A 20,443-nucleotide genomic window follows, 5' to 3' on the forward strand; every position below is an offset into this window, starting at 1 on the left:
GTAAGAGCTTCTTTAGGGGGGGCACCTATCCTGTGTATGTGACAATTACATTTTATTTACACTGGATAGGGAGGGGGGGTAAACTCTGGTTAGGGAGGGGGGGGGGGGGTAAACTCTGGTCGGTAAGGGAGGGGGGGGTAAACTCTGGTCGGTAAGGGAGGGGGGGGTAAACTCTGGTCGGTAAGGGAGGGGGGGTAAACTCTGGTCGGTAAGGGAGGGGGGGGGGTAAACTCTGGTAAGGGAGGGGGGGGTAAACTCTGGTAAGGGAGGGGGGGGGGGGAAACTCTGGTTAGGGAGGGGGGGGGGGTAAACTCTGGTTAGGGAGGGGGGGGGGTAAACTCTGGTTAGGGAGGGGGGGGGGTAAACTCTGGTTAGGGAGGGGGGGGGGTAAACTCTGGTTAGGGAGGGGGGGGTAAACTCTGGTTAGGGAGGGGGGGGTAAACTCTGGTTAGGGAGGGGGGGGTAAACTCTGGTTAGGGAGGGGGGGGTAAACTCTGGTTAGGGAGGGGGGGGTAAACTCTGGTTAGGGAGGGGGGGTAAACTCTGGTTAGGGAGGGGGGGTAAACTCTGGTTAGGGAGGGGGGGTAAACTCTGGTTAGGGAGGGGGGGTAAACTCTGGTTAGGGAGGGGGGTAAACTCTGGTTAGGGAGGGGGGTAAACTCTGGTTAGGGAGGGGGGGTAAACTCTGGTTAGGGAGGGGGGGTAAACTCTGGTTAGGGAGGGGGGGTAAACTCTGGTTAGGGAGGGGGGGTAAACTCTGGTTAGGGAGGGGGGGTAAACTCTGGTTAGGGAGGGGGGGTAAACTCTGGTTAGGGAGGGGGGGTAAACTCTGGTTAGGGAGGGGGGGTAAACTCTGGTAAGGGAGGGGGGGTAAACTCTGGTAAGGGAGGGGGGGGGGTAAACTCTGGTTAGGGCCTTTGCTTGCTTATCACGACAGGTCATTACTGACGCAATTGACTGCAAGAAAATATAGGGGCCAATTTGAATTCTCCAATCAATTTTTGGAGAATGGCTAAATATCTAGTGCCATTAAAATCCTGGAGTGTTTGACTAATTAAGTAGAATCAAGGTGCTTTCTGCAAATCACAAATTCCTCTTCCTCCAGGCTCCTCTGAAACATTTAGATTTGGGATCGTAGCTTGGAGGGAGTTAGAGAGAGGGATAAATATTTTAACCCAGGGGAAACAGTTGGACATGCCTTACCAAAATCCAGTTTACAGCTGAGCATTCAACAAAGTTTAACTAAGCCTGAGCCAATAATGCCCTGAGGGAGAACTCATGACAGTCAGTGACAGCTAGGCCTGTCCAGGAACAACCCCAACCCTTGAACTCTACCCTTAGACCCTAGGTTACACCTTCAGCTGTAGACTGTAGGAATGGAATACGCTACACCCGCAATAACATCTGATAAATGTGTGTATGTGACCAATAAAATCTGATTTGAATTGATGTAGTCTAAGCAATCTGGCAGAAGCTCAGAACCTAAACCCATTTCGAAAGTAGAGCCAGATTACCATTTTGCTTACACATACCCAACACAACTGCAGATCTCCAAACACAGAAGGGGTAGGGGCTAGGGCTATCAAAAAACATTGCTTTCAAAGCTTAACCAACCGTACAACTCAATGCACAAGGACTGCTTTTAACAGTTTCCACATAAAATTGTGCAAAAACACATTTACAGTAAAAACTGTGCAGATACAAAGTTTGGTAAAATAACACAACTAAGGGAGATTTTACTGTAATTCTGTTACCAAACTTTGTATCTGCACAGTTTTCACCAGGAGGCATAAAACATGCTTTACTGTGTCAATTGTTCAAAGTAGTCATTGTGCATAGAGATGTATGGTTTATTACAATTTGAAATCAATTGTTTTTGTTTGGCATACATTTTTAAGTGAAAAATGAGTCTCTTAGCATAATTCCATTACTGTGCAATTGCCCTTAAGTCACAGGTGTGGACCCCCGCCATGCATTCATCCTCCAGGCCATAGTAAGTCAGGCTCCTAGAAGCCACCGGCAAACACCCTGACAGTCACAGTAGCACCATTGTCCAGCCCCGAGTCAAATCATTACTGAGAAGATCTTATAAAGGCCTGTGTGTGAATAAGGATGTCAGAGGGTGGGTGTGGGCCTGTGAAAGTGTAAAAACAAATTGTACAAAAGAGTGCAGCGTACAAAGAGTGCAGCGTACAAAGAGTGCAGCGTACAAAGAGTGCAGCGTACAAAGAGTGCAGCGTACAAAGAGTGCAGCGTACAAAGAGTGCAGCGTATCTAGATGACGTGAGGCGCGATAGCAGCAAATGTGTGTTGGGTTTGAGAGAGAGGTTAGGTAAGTGACAGAGACTAAAATAGCACATTGTCTTGTAAGGAGAAGTGGTGTTGCTGGTATGAGTTCAGAGGCTTTAGAGGTCAAGAAGGAGAGAGATGGAAAAATGGAGTTGGAGGAGGAGAGAACATGTGGACATTCAGTCATGTGTAGAGGTAAGTCAATCAAATGCATTTTTTACATCAGCTGATGTCACAAAGTGCTGTACAGAAACCCAGCCTAAAACCCCAACCAGCATGCAATGCAGGTGTAGAAGCACGGTGGATAGGAAAAACTCCCTAGAAAAGGCCAGAACCTAGGAAGAAACCTAGAGAGGAAGCAGGCTATGAAGGGTGGCCAGTCAAGTAAGTAAACAAGGGAACTGAGTGGAATGCACAAATGTGCACAAACACACGCAGAGTAGGGTGAAATAATCCCACACACCTTCCCCTCAGCACCACACATAACCATCACTGTTAGTAGCCTGAATCAACCAATGCCCTGGCTGCACTTACAGTAATCTTGTTCACCACACGCTTCAGCCCAATGCTATGTGGAATTAGCCTGGGAACGAGGTGGCATGTAAAGTAACACCGCTGCAGTAGCCCATCATTTACCCAACCGTACAGGTATACCACCATAGCTACCACAGAGGCTGAATGTACTGCTGCCTGGTGGAACTATGAAATGCTGTCACATGAAGTAGTTTCCCCCACTATAGTGCAAACATGGGGAGTCTGCTGTTACAGACAGTGTTGGGATATTACAGCTTAAATCTGAGAGGGTCCCTTCTACTCTCCTCTCCTGACATACTGAACATTCCACAGCATGGCACCAGACTACACCAGTCTCTTCCCCTTCTCATCTCATCCCCTTCCCTTCGAGACACGTGAAAAGGGCTGGATGGGGCTGTTCTGACAGTGAGGAAAGGGTGAGAATCTATTACAGACTATTGGGACGTGACTTGGTGAGGAAAGGAGACAAGGAAGTTGATTCAGGCCATTTTTGGGATGTGGCCCAGAAGAGTAGGAGAGCCCTGGAGCTTCTGAGGAGGCAGCTGTGCTACTCCTCCCACACTCCCCTCCACCTCCTCCTCTCCCTCCATTCTTCCCTCTCGTCACATTCCAACAATAACTCAGCATGTTATTATAACTCAATAGGTGTCAGCTGGAATCAGTCTATTGATAGCTATCAGGCACATGTGCCTCTGTACGTGTGTATTATAAAGCACCTGTTACAACTCATATCTCCATTTTTTCACTTGAAACTCATTCATATTATATGGTTATTCAACATGTTTTGTTTTACAGCATTTCTTAGTTCCACCAGGCAGGTCACTGTGAGAGTTGTATTAATAACCACTGAGTCACTGTTACACCAGCTCTAGCACCAAGACCACAATCCCCATTGTGTAACCATTTGAGCAAACAAACACCTACCGTGTCACCATTTACACAACCAATAAGAACGCAGGACACTGAGTGGACAAACGATGACCTCACCCCACTGTGAGCTTCTTCACTGTCCATACCACAGTGGGAGGGGCTGATACCGGTCAATCAAGCTTCTTCGATGACAGTCCCATTACAGGGACTGTCAGTCAGAGCAGTTTGTGTGAGCCAATCATAATAGGAAGGATCATAGACATTCTAGTTGTATGGTGCCTGCCAATACCCAATAAGAGTAGAGCATCACAGACGGCTGGAGTTATGATAATGCCAACAAAGCCGACTGGCACAAACCTTCAGAGGGATGAAGCCTTAGACAGACCCTTGTGCAGTGGTGGGAAAAGTACTCAATTGTCAAACATGAGTAAAAGTAAAGATAATAGAAAATGACAAGTCAAAGTCACCCAGTAAAATACTACTTGAGTAAAAGTCTAAAAGTATTTGGTTTTAAATATACTTAAGTATCAAAAGTAAAAAATAATTTCAAATTCCTTCCATTCATTCATTAAAAAAAGAAATGTTTTATTGACAGATAGCCAGGGGCATGCTCCAACACTCAGACATAATTTACAAACAAAGCATGTGTCCAGTCCCCCTGTGCACCCCCCCCCCCCCCCCCCCCCCAATCCATGGGAAAGTAGTGTAGAAGGTAGAAAGTTACAAGTTCCTCAGCGTACACATTAGTGACAAACTGAAGTGGTCCACCCACACACACAGCGTGGTGAAGAAAGCAGCGCCTCTTCAACCTCAGGAGGCTGAACAAATGTGGCTTGTCACCTAAAACCCTCAAACTTTTACAGATGCACAATTAAGAGCATCCTGTCAAGCTGCATCACCGCCTGGTACGGCAACTGCTCCGTCCACAACCGTAAGGCTCTCCTGAGGGTAGTGAGGTCTGCACAACGCATCACCGGGGGCAAACTACCTGCCCTCCAGGACACCTACAGGAAGGCCAAAAAGATAATCAAGGACAACAACGAGCGAGTACATTTGGGTGTCAGGGAAAATTTATGGGAAAAGTACATTATTTTCTTCCGGAATGTGGTGAAGTAAATGTAAAAGTTGCAAAAATATAAATAGTAATGTAAATACCCCCAAAAAACTACTTAAGTAGTACTTCAAAGTATTTTTACTTAAGTACTTGACACCACTGCCCTTGTGTGACTGGTGAGTCATAATACTGTAAAAATAAAAGCAACAAAGAGAGCGAGGGTTCTACAGTATCTATCAATCATAGAAGCCAGTCTTTCATCCCATATGAAAACATAAAGTAGGTGCATTTCTAGTACCAAACATTCATTCGTGTCAGCTTAGGTCACTCTTCACCCCAAACACCCGGTCCCGCACAATAGCCTGTGTCTGGTCCCCTGTGCCACTATGGCAGCATGGCCCTGAAATAGAGCAGAGCCCTAAAGGCAGCTAGCTGTGTTTGTGCTCTTTTTATCTGGCCTTCATCAGGCTGGGCTTCATTACACTGAATGAGTCCGAGCTTCTCTGGGGTCCTACAGCCCTGGCCTGGCTCCAAGAGGGTGTCCCCAGAGGCGCCTGAGTAGAAAAGGAGCGGGAGGCACACAGACAGGAAGTGGGTGTAATTTCCTCAGGAAACATAGCCATTTCCTGTTCGACCTGTCTGCAAGAGTCACGTCGAGAGATCAAAGACGAGAGATGAAGAAGAGGGGGGGAGAGAGGAGGAATGGGGCACAAAAAAAAGAAAGCTAGAAAGAAGGATGGATCATGGCAGAGGAGAACAAGGTCAGGGGTCCGATTAAGAAGTGACACCCTTTTCTTGATTTGACCTGTGCTCATCACCTCTGTCACTCAGAAGAGGAAGTTGGCAAATATTACATGAACGAAACTAACCGAAGAAAGATGATTGAGAAACAGAGAGAGGAGTCGAGGTCACGTGGGTAAAACTGAGAGAAGGTGTGAGAAGCACAGTGAGGCCCTAGTACTGCTCACTGCCATCATGTGTGCGGGGGGGGGGGGGGGGGGCGTATCAAATCAAAAGTTATTTGTCACATGCTTCGCAAACAACAGGTGTAGACTAACAGTGAAATGCTTACGGGTCCTTCCCAACAATGCAACGTCAACGGTGAAAAGGCGACTCCGGGACGCTGGTCTTCTAGGAAGAGTTCCTCTGTCCAGTGTCTGTGTTCTTTTTCCCATTTTTATTGGCCAGTCTGAGATATGTATTTTTCTTTGCAACTCTGCCTAGAAGGCCACCATCCTGGAGTCGCCTCTTCACTGTTGACATTGAGACTGGTGTTTTGTGGGTACTACTTAATGAAGCTGCCAGTTGAGGACTTGAGGCGTCGGTTTCTCAAACTAGACACTAATGTACTTGTCCTCTTGCTCAGTTGTGCACCAGGGCCTCCCACTCCTCTTTCTATTCTGGTTAGAGCCAGTTTGCGCTGTTCTGTGAAGGGAGTAGTACACAGCGTTGTACAAGATCTTCAGTTTCTTGGCAATTTCTCGCATGGAATAGCCTTCCATTCTCAGAACAAGAATAGACTGACGAGTTTCAGAAGAACGTTCTTTGTTTCTGGCCATTTTGAGCCTGTAATCGAACCCAGTTCTGATTAAAAAAGCAATACAACAGTTTTCAGATGTGCTAACATAATTGCTAAAGGGTTTTCGAATGATCAATTAGCCTTTTAAAATGATAAACTTGGATTTCCTAACACAACGTGCCATTGGAACACAGGCCTCTGTACGAGGCCCATAATAAAAAATTATATAAAGCAGTTTCCAGCTACAATAGTCATTTACAACATTAACAATGTCTACACTGTATTTCTGATCAATTTGATGTTATTTTAATGGACAAAAAGAGTCATTTTCTTTCAAAAACACAGACATTTCTAAGTGACCCCAAACTTTTGAACGGTAGTGTATATTACTCAATGTCAACAGATTAAATCATCTAAGATAACTAGCTACTAGAACAGTTTACTGCCTGGCCTTGTAAGTATTTGTAGGGTTAATCAGTACATTTGTTTACATAGCAGAAAATAGTTTTGAGTAAACAGAGATTGTCAATCACAAATCAACATAACAGACTCTGGACCTAAATGGATGGATGTTCAAAAAGAGATAGATATAAGACAGAAGAAAGAACCTCGAGAGACAAAGGAGATGAGAATGAATGGGCAAAAAGGAGAGGGGGGAGAGAGACAGAAGTGTCAGGAGGATGTGTGATAGAAACAGCTGCGCTGAAGGTGGTGTGAATATGCCGTGTCTTTGTCCGTGTCTCTGGCTCTCTTCCTTCCCTCCCCGTACTCTCTCCACCTTCAACTCAATAATCTTGGTTGGTATGGCCACTCCAATACAGCCAAGCCACTCATTTTTTTTAACCTTTATTTAACTAGGCAAGTCAGTTAAGAACAAATTCTTATTTTCAATGACGACCTGGGTTGTGGGTTAACTGCCTGTTCAAGGGCAGAATGACAGATTTGTACCTTGTCAGCTCAGGGGTTTGAACTTGCAACCTTCCGGTTACTAGTCCAATGCTCTAACCACTACCTAACCGCTACCCTGCCGCCCCACTACCTCATGACCAGAACAGTAGAGCCAATTATGTCATTTAACAGCCATTACGCACGGGCTTTTGTAAGACTAGCAACTCAAAAAAGTCCTAACCCCTAGAACACCAGTGGTGTGTTAAATCCCCTGCATCTCATTCTGTCCCGATTGCCAATCAGTTAGAAGCTAAATATACTTCCATACCCAACAACTCCTTGGCATTACTTTCCATACCCCCTCTTTTTCTCTCGCCATGTAAGAAGTCACTTTTTCATGCTTTATGGAAACATTGGATAGACGAGGGCCAATCGACTGTCATGGAATGGGTTTGCAGTGAGCCTCCTGCCTATTTAACTGCTTCCAAATGTGTGTGTGTTGGTGTGTGTGTGTCTGGATAGTAGGGTAATTGCGCAGGCCAAACACAGAGGCCTTTGATTACCATTTGGGTCGTGGAGAAACATTCTCATTCATTCAGAAGGGATGTATGTGTGTGTGTGATTGTGTTGGCAGGCCACGTTTTACCACCCCTATGTCCAGCGGTGGCTGATGATGACTTGAGGACTGCAGCACATAAAGCAGCTATGTCCGGCCAGAGTGTTGGAAGAGCTTTCCCAGAATCCCAATCTGGGCTGGTTCTGAACATGGAGGTAGCAATACCGCCTCCCCTCCATGACGGTACGGCCCACATAACTCACCAACCATGCAACGCAGTCCTACTGCATTCACACCCTCCATCTTAACATCGCTCTATTACTGAGGCACCATGAACCACATACTGCAGCTAGCATCATTATTGGACATTTCTGTTCAATTTCTCTGTGAAAATGGCCTAATAATGAATCTCTTCAGATTTAGTCATATAGCTCTGTCGCCCCCTTTTCTAACCAGACTTTTAGAAAATAATGTGTATACAACTCATTCAGAGTTGTAAATGTTAGGATAGTGTAATGTCCTAGGGCCCCCTCTCGTTGTTTACATTAGAAACCTCATCAGCCCTGTTGCACTGTCAACATGGATGGTCAATTCAGGCTGCTTGCTCTCGTGATGGTGGTGTGTGTGTCTAAACCTCCACTTATCCCACCCACCCCTATCCCTCTCTCTCCATCCATCCATCCCCAAGAGTAAACACAGTCCATGAAGCTCAGTCTATTTTTTTCCAGCCTGACCCTGGGAATGAAAGAGCTCCTTCTCTCCCTCCTGTTCTCTACCAGTCTGACTCACATTCTGATTGAGGGGGTAGAGCTGTTTCCATGTCACACCGGTCTGTCTGTCTGCCTGCCTGTCAGCCAACACAAGAGACACACAAAAACACAAGGCCTAACACAAAAACATAATACACACAGACAACTGTATACCACAAACACAATCTAATTGTACATACTGTATGTGCACACACATCTTCTCCATACTACAAAGACTCAATCAGGGCTTGGGGATGTCACCACCTTGCACACATGTTCAGTTCCATTCCCCTGCCTCTACCTAGTATATCAGAGGACAGTGGGTTGGTCCTGGACTGTTCTGGCTGTGCTAAATGGCTGTGCTACAGGGCTGACAGAGCACACTGACAGACAGGAGAGAGAGATAAGCACTTCTACTGTACAAGCTGACAGTAAACCAGAGCTACCTGTGTTCACCTGAGAATACCCCTGAGCTAGGCTACCTGAGAATACCCCTGAGCTAGGCTACCTGAGAACCATCACCCACCCTGCCGTTACAATCTCCACTTATTACAAATACACGTCTCATTTAACTGTCGTCTGGAATGCACACTAGGCTAATTGCAAACGGGCATACAGTACGCACACACTGATGAACACACATGGTTCTTGGTTAGAAGGTGCTCAGCTTCATCTTGCTCAAGGCCAGGATTAATGCTGCTGCTTTCAGATCCTTCCTTCATGCCAGGGAGACACACACACTGCTGCTTTCAGATCCTTCCTTCATGCCAGGGAGACACACACACTGCTGCTTTCAGATCCTTCCATCATGCCAGGGAGACACACACACTGCTGCTTTCAGATCCTTCCATCATGCCAGGGAGACACACACACTGCTGCTTTCAGATCCTTCCTTCATGCCAGGGAGACACACACACTGCTGCTTTCAGATCCTTCCTTCATGCCAGGGAGACGCAGGACAGCATAGCACGCACACACACACACGCACATGAGTGGCACTCTTCACTTCACTTGATTAACATAAGAATCTGCACAGATTACGCATCTCAACATGCCTTTATAGCAAACCTGAATAGCTGACATGTTTATTTTGTAAGCCACACAAGTAGGCCTACAGGGAATCGACTAGTAGTTTACCCTTTGTCCAGAGGCACAGCCCCATGGCTGTTGCATTGTGGGTAGTAGGCTATATTCTACCATCTGCTTGTTGTCTGGTCGATTCCTCTATTAACTTCTTATGGCTGCGGGCAGTATTGAGTAGCTTGGATGAATAAGGTGCCCAGAGTAAACTGCCTGCTACTCAGTCCCAGTTGCTAATATATGCATATTATTAGTATATTTGGATAGAAAACACTCTGAGGTTTCTAAAACTGTTTGAATGATGTCTGTGAGTATAACAGAACTCATATGGCAGGCAAAAAGTGGGAAAAGTGGGAAATCTGAGGTTGGTCGTTTTTCAACTCATTCCCTATTGAAAACACAGTTGGATGTTGGTCATGTTGCACTTGCTAAGGCTTCCACTAGATGTCAACAGTCCTTAGAAACTTGTTTGTGGCTTCTACTGTAAAGGAGGGGCTCATAAGAGCTCTTTGAGTCAGTGATGATTCTATACATCGTTTGACATGTTGCTACAGACTGTAACGGAACTTTTTGACAGTTTGTCTGCTCCTAGTGAACGCGCTTCGTGAGGTTGGATTTGTTTACAAAACGCACTAACAAAGGTAGCTATTTGGACATAAATGATGGACATTATCGAACAAAACAAACCTTTATTGTGGAACTGGGATTCCTGTGAGTGCATTCTGATGAAGATCATCAAAGGTAAGTGAATATTTATAATGTTATTTCTGACTTCTGTTGACTGCACAATATGATGATATCTTTTTGGCTTGTTTGGTCTCTGAGCGCCGTACTCAGATTATTGCATGGGTTGCTTTTTCCGTAAAGATTTTTTGAAATCTGACACAGCGGTTGCATTAAGGAGAAGTGTATCTAAAGTTCCATGCATAACACTTGTATTTTCATCAACATTTATGATGACAATTTCTGTAAATTGATGTGGCTCTCTGCAAAATCACTGGATGTTTTTGGAACTACTGAACATAACGCACCAATGTATACTGAGATTTTTTTATAAAAATATGAACTTTATCGAACAAAACATCCATGCATTGTGTAACATGAAGTCCTATGAGTGTCATCTGATGAAGATCATCATAGGTTAGTGATTCATTTTATCTCTATTTGTGCTTTTTGTGACTCCTCTCTTTGGCTGGAAAAATCATGTACATCCAAGATGGCGTAGCAGTCGGACGTCTTGTCGTGTCCCTTGTATATATAGTTTAACATATTTTTCTTCACATATCTTTGAAAACATTTTGCTAAACCTCGATTTCTAAATAGTCTCCTGCAACCTGCCTCACCCAATGAGGCTATTTTTTCTTAAGTATTTATATTTACTTCGGATCCGGATCCCATCAACTGAAGCTAGCCAGCTAACTACCAGCTATCAGTCAGCAAACCATTGCTAGCGGTCTTCAGCTAACCGGTCATCAGCTAACCTTTAGCTCGGAAAGCTCTCGCCAGTTCGAACAACGTGACTCTAACCAGAGCATAACAGACCTATTTTTTTTTTTTTTATCCCCGGATTCCCACCGGATTCCCACCGCAAACGGAACATCTTCAGCTGGATCTTCACAACTAGCTAACTAGCTAACCGCAACCCCGGATGATTACTCCTGGCTAGCGTTTCCACCCACTTAGCTTGAAGCTAGCCCGGCCAGAGCTCCTGTGCTACCACCGAAGCATACTCCTGGGCTACAATATCCGGACCCACGACCGGTCTATCGATGTCACCGCAAGAAGAGGCATAAACAGACTCACCCCATCGCGACGCCCCCCCGAAGGCTAACTTTCTAGCCCTTGCTATCTCCTTGCTTGCTAACTCGGCCTGCTAACTGCTAGCTTGTTTAGCCCCGGTCCGCTAACTGCTAACTTGTTTAGCCCCGGTCCGCTAACTGTTAGCTTGTTAGCACAGGCCTGCTAACCGTCTGAATCGCCGCATCCCAAACACAAAACAAACAAACACTCACTGGACTCATATTTACTTTCAATCTCTTTTCGATTTTTAATTTGTGTATACCTTCCGGTAACCTGCCTCACCCAATGTGATACGGAATCGCTATTATTTTAAATTTTTAGAACACACTCAAGAACCTTCAGAAGCTAACCAGCTAACTAGCTACAAGCTATTTAGTCATTGTTAGCCACTGCTAGCGGCTTTTACCTTTTACACAGCCAGCCAGCCAGTTTTTTTTTTCTTCGTTTTTTTTTACCTGGATAATACTCGCCAGTCCAGCTTCCCTGCCCCATCCACCGCTGCCCCCTGGACACTGATCACTTGGCTACATAGCTGATGCATGCTAGACTGTCCATTAATCACGGTACTCCATTCTGCTTGTTTATGTTTTATCTGTCGGCCCCAGCCGCACTCAGGCTCTGTGTGTAGTTAATCCGACCCTCCCTGCCTAGTCAACGCCATTTTACCTGCTGTTGTTGTGCTAGCTGATTAGCTGTTGTTGTCTCACCTACTGTTTTAGCTACTGTTTTAGCTAGCTCTCCCAATTCAACACCTGTGATTACTGTATGCCTCGCTGTATGTCTCTCTCAAATGTCAATATGCCTTGTATACTGTTGTTCAGGTTAGTTATCATTGTTTTAGTTTACAATGGAGCCCCTAGTTCCACTCTTCATACCCCTGATACCTCCTTTGTCCCACCTCCCACACATGCGGTGACCTCACCCATTACAACCAGCATGTCCTGTGATACAACCTCTCTCATCATCACCCAGTGCCTGGGCTTACCTCCGCTGTACCCGCACCCCACCATACCCCTGTCTGCGCATTATGCCCTGAATATATTCTACCATGCCCAGAAATCTGCTCCTTTTATTCTCTGTCCCCAACGCTCTAGGCGACCAGTTTTGATAGCCTTTAGCAGCACCCTCATTCTACTCCTCCTCTGTTCCGCGGGTGATGTGGAGGTAAACCCAGGCCCTGCATGTCCCCAGGCACCCTCATTTGTTGACTTCTGTGATCGAAAAAGCCTTGGTTTCATGCATGTCAACATCAGAAGCCTCCTCCCTAAGTTTGTTTTACTCATTGCTTTAGCACACTCTGCTAACCCTGATGTCCTTGCCGTGTCTGAATCCTGGCTCAGGAAGGCCACCAAAAATTCTGAGATTTCCATACCCAACTATAACATTTTCCGTCAAGATAGAACTGCCAAAGGGGGAGGAGTTGCAGTTTACTGCAGAGATAGCCTGCAAAGTAATGTCATACTTTCCAGGTCCATACCCAAACAGTTCGAACTACTAATTTTGAAAATTACTCTCTCCAGAAATAAGTCTCTCACTGTTGCCGCCTGCTACCGACCCCCCTCAGCTCCCAGCTGAGCTCTGGACACCATTTGTGAATTGATCGCCCCCCATCTAGCTTCAGAGTTTGTTCTGTTAGGTGACCTAAACTGGGATATGCTTAACACCCCGGCAGTCCTACAATCTAAGCTAGATGCCCTCAATCTCACACAAATCATCAAGGAATCCACCAGGTACAACCCTAAATCTGTAAACAAGGGCACCCCCATAGACATCATCCTGACCAACTGGCCCTCCAAATACACCTCTGCAGTCTTCAACCAGGATCTCAGCGATCACTGCCTCATTGCCTGTATCCGCTACGTAGCCGCAGTCAAACGACCACCCCTCATCACTGTCAAATGCTCCCTAAAACACTTTTGTGAGCAGGCCTTTCTAATCGACCTGGCCCAGGTATCCTGGAAGGACATTGACCTCATCCCATCAGTTGAGGATGCCTGGTCATTCTTTAAAAAGTAACTTCCTCACCATTTTAGATAAGCATGCTCCGTTCAAAAAATGCAGAACTAAGAACAGATATAGCCCTTTTTTCACTCCAGACCTGACTGCCCTCGACCAGCACAAAAATATCCTGTGGCGGACTGCAATAGCATCGAATAGTCCCCGCGATATGCAACTGTTCAGGGAAGTCAGGAACCAATACACGCAGTCAGTCAGGAAAGCTAAGCCCAGCTTCTTCAGGCAGAAGTTTGCATCCTGTAGCTCCAAATCCAAAAAGTTCTTTGACACTGTGAAGTCCATGGAGAACAAGAGCACCTCCTCCCAGCTGCCCACTGCACTGAGGCTAGGTAACACGGTCACCACCGATAAATCCATGATTATCGAAAACTTCAACAAGCATTTCTCAATGGCTGCCCATGCCTTCCGCCTGGCTACTCCAACCTCGGCCAACAGCTCCGCCCCCCCTGCAGCTACTCACCCAAGCCTCTCCAGGTTCTCCTTTACCCAAATCCAGATAGCAGATGTTCTGAAAGAGCTGCAAAACCTGGACCCGTACAAATCAGCTGGGCTTGACAATCTGGACCCTCTATTTCTGAAACTATCCGCCGCCATTGTCGCAACCCCTATTACCAGCCTGTTCAACCTCTCTTTCATATCGTCTGAGATCCCCAAGGATTGGAAAGCTGCCGCAGTCATCCCCCTCTTCAAAGGGGGAGACACCCTGGACCCAAACTGTTACAGACCTATATCCATCCTGCCCTGCCTATCTAAGGTCTTCGAAAGCCAAGTCAACAAACAGGTCACTGACCATCTCGAATCCCACCGTACCTTCTCCGCTGTGCAATCTGGTTTCCGGGCCGGTCACGGGTGCACCTCAGCCACGCTCAAGGTACTAAACGATATCATAACCGCCATCGATAAAAGACAGTACTGTGCAGCCGTCTTCATCGACCTTGCCAAGGCTTTCGACTCTGTCAATCACCATATTCTTATCGGCAGACTCAGCAGCCTCGGTTTTTCGGATGACTGCCTTGCCTGGTTCACCAATTACTTTGCAGACAGAGTTCAGTGTGTCAAATCGGAGGGCATGCTGTCCGGTCCTCTGGCAGTCTCTATGGGGGTGCCACAGGGTTCAATCCTCGGGCCGACTCTTTTCTCTGTATATATCAATGATGTTGCTCTTGCTGCAGGCGATTCCCTGATCCACCTCTACGCAGACGACACCATTCTATATACTTCTGGCCCGTCCTTGGACACTGTGCTATCTAACCTCCAAACGAGCTTCAATGCCATACAGCACTCCTTCCGTGGCCTCCAACTGCTCTTAAACGCTAGTAAAACCAAATGCATGCTTTTCAACCGTTCGCTGCCTGCACCCGCACGCCTGACCAGCATCACCACCCTGTATGGTTCCGACCTTGAATATGTGGACATCTATAAGTACCTAGGTGTCTGGCTAGACTATAAACTCTCCTTCCAGACTCATATCAAACATCTCCAATCGAAAATCAAATCAAGAGTCGGCTTTCTATTCCGCAACAAAGCCTCCTTCACTCACGCCGCCAAACTTACCCTAGTAAAACTGACTATCCTACCGATCCTCGACTTCGGCGATGTCATCTACAAAATTGCTTCCAACACTCTACTCAGCAAACTGGATGCAGTTTATCACAGTGCCATCCGTTTTGTCACTAAAGCACCTTATACCACCCACCACTGCGACTTGTATGCTCTAGTCGGCTGGCCCTCGCTACATATTCGTCGCCAGACCCACTGGCTCCAGGTCATTTTCAAGTCCATGCTAGGTAAAGCTCCGCCTTATCTCAGTTCACTGGTCACGATGGCAACACCCATCCGTAGCACGCGCTCCAGCAGGTGTATCTCACTGATCATCCCTAAAGCCAACACCTCATTTGGCCGCCTTTCGTTCCAGTTCTCTGCTGCCTGTGAATTGCAAAAATCGCTGAAGTTGGAGACTTATCTCCCTCACCAACTTCAAACATATGCTACCTGAGCAGCTAACCGATCGCTGCAGCTGTACATAGTCTATCGGTAAACAGCCCACCCATTATTGCCTAACTCATCCCCATACTGTTTTTATGTACTTTTCTGATCTTTTGCACACCAATATCTCTACCTGTACATGACCATCTGATCATTTATCACTCCAGTGTTAATCTGCTAAATTGTAATTATTCGCCTACCTCATGCCTTTTGCACACAATGTATATAGACTCCCCTTTTTTTCTACTGTGTTATTGACTTGTTAATTGTTTACTCCATGTGTAACTCTGTGTTGTCTGTTCACACTGCTATGCTTTATCTTGGCCAGGTCGCAGTTGCAAATGAGAACTTGTTCTCAACTAGCCTACCTGGTTAAATAAAGGTGAAATTAAAATGGCTGTGTTTTTCTGTGACTTGGCTCTGACCTAACATAATCATTTGTGGTGCTTTCACCGTAAAGCCTATTTGAAATCGGACACTGATGGGATATAACAAGTTTATCTTTAAAATGGTGTAAAATAGTTCTATGTTTGAGGAATTTTAATTATGGGATTTATGTTGTTTTGAATTTGGCGCCCTGCACTTTCAATGGCTGTTGTCATATCGATCCCATTAGAGGGATCCCGTCTACTCTGACACCCACAGAACACAACTGTGTAGAGTTAGCGTTGTAGCTCTTATTGCAGGGCTGTGACTGTGTGAAATCACCTCCCCAGTCAGCCTATTGTGTGTATTGACATTCATATTGCACTGTCCAGCTTTACCTAAAGATTGGGGATCAATGAAATGGGGTATCAGTCTACTCAATACCCAAGCTATTTTTTCCCCAACATCCTCCTCAGAGTTATCAGACTCCAAAACATCCACGTGACATGCAGTCATATTCAGGTCCAGATTGGTCAACAAGCTTATTTGTCACATCAAAAATGTTATTTGCCACGTCAAATAGTGTTATTTACCATGTATCTTTTTTGACAAATACCCAAACGGAAATCCTGGTTGAGAATGAAACAACTGAACAACGAAACAGCACAGCAAGTAAGTGAAAGAAATAGGTTTTGATTATGTTTTACTGGTAACGGGGACATACGTAACTTTTGGTCAGTGTGGTGTGTGTAACCTTTATTTAACTAGGCAAGTCAGTTAAGAACATTAAGAACAAATTCTTATTTACAATGACGGCCTATCCTGGCCAAACCTGTGGACGATGCTGGGACAATTGTCAGCCCGCCCTATGGGACTCCAATCATGGCCGGATGTGATACAGCCTGGATTCGAACCATGGACTGTAGTGACTCCTCTTGCACTAAGATGCAGTGCCTTAGACCGCTGCGTCCGTGTGTGTGTTAACTATTTGACTGTACAAGAATGCTTAAAAGGCAGATACAATTTTAAATATCAGTTATCGGTATTGTTTTTTTGGCAAGGAAAATATTGGTATCGGCCAAAAATGTAATATCGGTGCATCACTATCAAAAACACTGCATTTCAAACAGCCAGCAATAATCTAATGAATTCAGGGCTAGTGAAATTATACCTAGGTTAAATAAAAGCCTTCCACAACCATAAGACCCACTTATTATTTAATTATTTAATCAAAATAGGTTAACCTGCTTTTTTTTGCAATAATAACTGATCTGGCTTTCAAGTCTGTCTATGAAAATGCCCTTTTTGTTACAAATTTAACCAGCAACATGTCATTATTAGTGAATGTACCCACTTCTTGTAGCAGGCATTATAGAAAATTAACACAGGTCTCATGAACAATCTCTCAAGCACAAGCCCACGTGCTAGCGAGAAGCCAGCTAATCTATATATTTCAACATTAGCCAACGTGGAGCTATTTGCTGGCTAACAAGGTCTAAAAGTTTCATTGTTATTAACACACCCTTCTGTCCGTCTCCAACTGTTTGAACGGCATGCTAGCCTGTCCACTTTGTTCAGATGTTAATCAAATCTAGTGGATATCTTATCTCATAATGAGAACGAGTTGCCAATGGGAATGAAAACAAATTCCTTATATAATGGTGTTTTATGCTATGACAGTCTTTGGCTAAAATGCTGCTAGCAGTATGTGGTACCGCAACACCACCGCGAGCGAAAAACTGAGCATTAATCTTCCAGAACCAACGTTCATTGATACTCCAGTTTCAGTAGTGTCTGCTCTGCATGCAATTTGCGGAGTTGAGACATAAAAATGATATAGTTAGAAAGGTTAACTCCTATATTACAGTAAAATAACGTCTAAATGTGTTTCAGTATCCATATGACCCATTCTGTTGGACCAAACCTCAAATGCAAACAGCGAGTTAAAACCGCTTGTCAGAGAGGAAGCGATCTCTCATTTTCGTTGTTATGAGTAGTAGGGGGGAGTGGCTTGGTGTTAGGGGGAGGAGCTGGGCCTGTAGGGGGAGGGGCTTGGTGTGTGTAAATATACACAGCCTCAGCAGAAGAAGCAAAGGATGAGACCCAAAAGAAGAGAATAAGCGGACATAAACGAGAAATAAACAATACCTTGATTCTTACGATACAGGCATTTGGAATAGCGCGCCAAAACATGAATTCAAATAATCAAGTTCAATACATAGCCCAGCCCTGGTGTGTGTGTGTGTGTGTGTGTGTGTGTGTGTGTGTGTGTGTGTGTGTGTGTGTGTGTGTGTGTGTGAGAGAGAGAGACAAGAAGAGACGGTACCCTTTGAGCTTCAGGCAAGACTGCACTTGCAGAGGTAGAGAAAGAAAGAAAGGGATGACAGCAAAATGTTGTTGTTCCTCTAAGAGACAGGAAGCCTCTGTAGTTCAGTGTCGCCGCTGACACATCACAACGCTCCAAGCCCAACCGCCGTTTTAGCATCACATCTCATCTGATCAGTTCAGCTACAGAACTATTTCAAAACAACTATGGGTCTACCCACAGGCCCATAACAACAGACCATGGCTGGACTTGAGACAGAGTGCTGTTCAGATTCTGAGCAAAGGTCATACATAGCACCTAAAGCAACATTTTTACTGATTCAGCATTCACAATGTTGATGTGTTATAGGCCCAATTCAGTCTCTTAGTAACATATAGACAAAATTATTTTTGGAGTTCAACTGAGGCTGCGAAACTAGAGTGCTAAATAAGTGTTGAACAACTCATACTATGGATATAGGCCCAACCCTCTAGGTCTGATCATGTATATTTCTCTCTTGATCTTTGATCCCAGAATTTCTAAGTCACCTAAGTCACTGTTACTACAGTAGCTGGCTAACATCTGGTACTTTACCCTGCACCTTAGAGGCTGCTGCCCTATGTACAGAGTCATTGAGCACTGGTCACTTTAATCATGTTTACATACTGTTTTACCCACTTCATACGTACATTCTGTATTCTAGTCATGGCTCATCCTATACAACTACTGCTGTACCCGCCTTTTTTACTCATATACTGTCTATACCAGTTTATATATATTCCAGACTTTGACGTAGCTCATTCTGATATTTTTTTATTTGTACTTATTGGATTATATTGTGGATTATTGCTAGGTACTATTACCACATTGTTGGAGCTAGAAACACAAGCATTTCGCTGCACCTGCGATAACATCTGCATATCTGTGTACGCAATCAATACATTTTTATTTGATTTGTAGAGGATTAAACAGAGCGATGGGGGGGGGGGGGGGGCAAAAAGGGCCAAAAGTGGGATGGATTCTAGTGACAGATGTGTGTTTGTGTAGCTGCTGTACTTTTCATATAGAAATATAAAATAGTGTGATCAACTGGAGTGCAGGAGAAATATGCTACAGATAAACCTACTGGTACAATCTCATAACTTGCTATCAGTAGGCTATCTACCTTTTTATAATGATTAACAATCTAATCAGTATAATGATGTCTAAATAACAATCTGACGTTAGGCTGGTTTAACAACTAAATCAAACATGCGCTATTAATGTTATTTGATAAAGTATACTTTTTTAGGTTTTAAATGTCACATTGGAATAACAGGAAAAAAATACATAGGCAAGCAAATGATCGCACGTAGGCCTGGACGCATTGCTGGCAATAACTGCTATTGTTACAGAGTTACATTAAATAATAGGCTACAATGTCGCGAGTCATTTTACAAATTCCGCTCCTTGCAACATTTTTATAACATTACGGATAGCGATACTTTGTAGCCTGCTAAAAAAATATAACTTGATTGAACAAATTAGCTAGCGACCTGACACGTACCCTTGAAATACCAGTATGCTTCAGCAAGTCTTGCTTGGTAATAAAATAGTTTTTAATTAACTCTAAAACACCTGATTTTGGTACTCGAGAGAACAAGGTGTTCTGCTAGACTGTAGCCAAACACAACATTCCTTTAGCTAGACGCTAACTAAAGGCTGTCTGGAGAGCTGGCTAGCGAGAGGCAAGCCTTTACTGGCGGAATAACTTAATTAATTCCCAAGTTTTTTTTAAATAAGTAACTAAGCATCGAACGTATGTACGTGTTAAATAGATTTGCAAAATGTTTTAACGTGGTACTCACCTCAAAATACAGCAACAACAAAAAAAAGACTGACAAACGTCTAATATGGTTTGCTGTTCGAAAGTTGTCGTATGTCGCTGGAAAAAAAACATTGTACGCGGAAGTACAAATTCAAGTGCACAATTTCCCCTTGACTTAATTTTTTATCTGAATAAACCACTGGCAAAGTAATGCATGACGATGTCAAAATATTTAACTTTGATGTAATAATACAGTGTTCAATAAGATCTAGTTAAGCAAAATCTGGTTTTCATGTAACTTTCCCCATCCCGTTGTTTCCTGTTGGGCTTCCATACAATATTGTGTTACACGGTATTCGTTCCCCTCGTTCACCCATGGGAGTCAACCGTATCAACAGTTATTCAATGCATCTTCAATGTGTTTATGTAGCAACATTTTAGTTCACTGATAATCTTTCCACACATAAAGTAATCTGTGTTAAAATATTATTTATGGAATTTAACACAATGTCAATTACTGAACGGTTTGGTATGGAACACTGAGTGCATCCATAAATACATTTAGGTATATCCAGTAGAGGCAATGCTTTTGTTTCGTAAACTTCTGTTTCACTTAGAAATATG

General features: G+C 44.4%; 1 protein-coding gene across 4 annotated transcripts in view; it reads right to left on the reverse strand.

Annotated features, from left to right (window-relative positions):
- Positions 1 to 20,213, reverse strand: part of arhgef1 (Rho guanine nucleotide exchange factor (GEF) 1) — a 52,597-nt gene extending 32,384 nt beyond the window's left edge. For 3 of the 4 annotated variants that reach the window (XM_031787111.1, XM_031787112.1, XM_031787110.1), the window contains exon 1: positions 19,860 to 20,154. The gene's annotated coding sequence lies outside the window, so the exon portion shown is untranslated. Of the gene's footprint in view, positions 1 to 19,859 lie in introns of all 4 variants that reach the window. The other variant, XM_031787113.1, reaches the window with a different exon arrangement.
- Between the last annotated feature and the right edge of the window lie 230 nt (positions 20,214 to 20,443).

This window comes from Oncorhynchus kisutch, linkage group LG13, assembly GCF_002021735.2.
Source record: "Oncorhynchus kisutch isolate 150728-3 linkage group LG13, Okis_V2, whole genome shotgun sequence".
Classification (NCBI taxonomy): domain Eukaryota; kingdom Metazoa; phylum Chordata; class Actinopteri; order Salmoniformes; family Salmonidae; genus Oncorhynchus; species Oncorhynchus kisutch.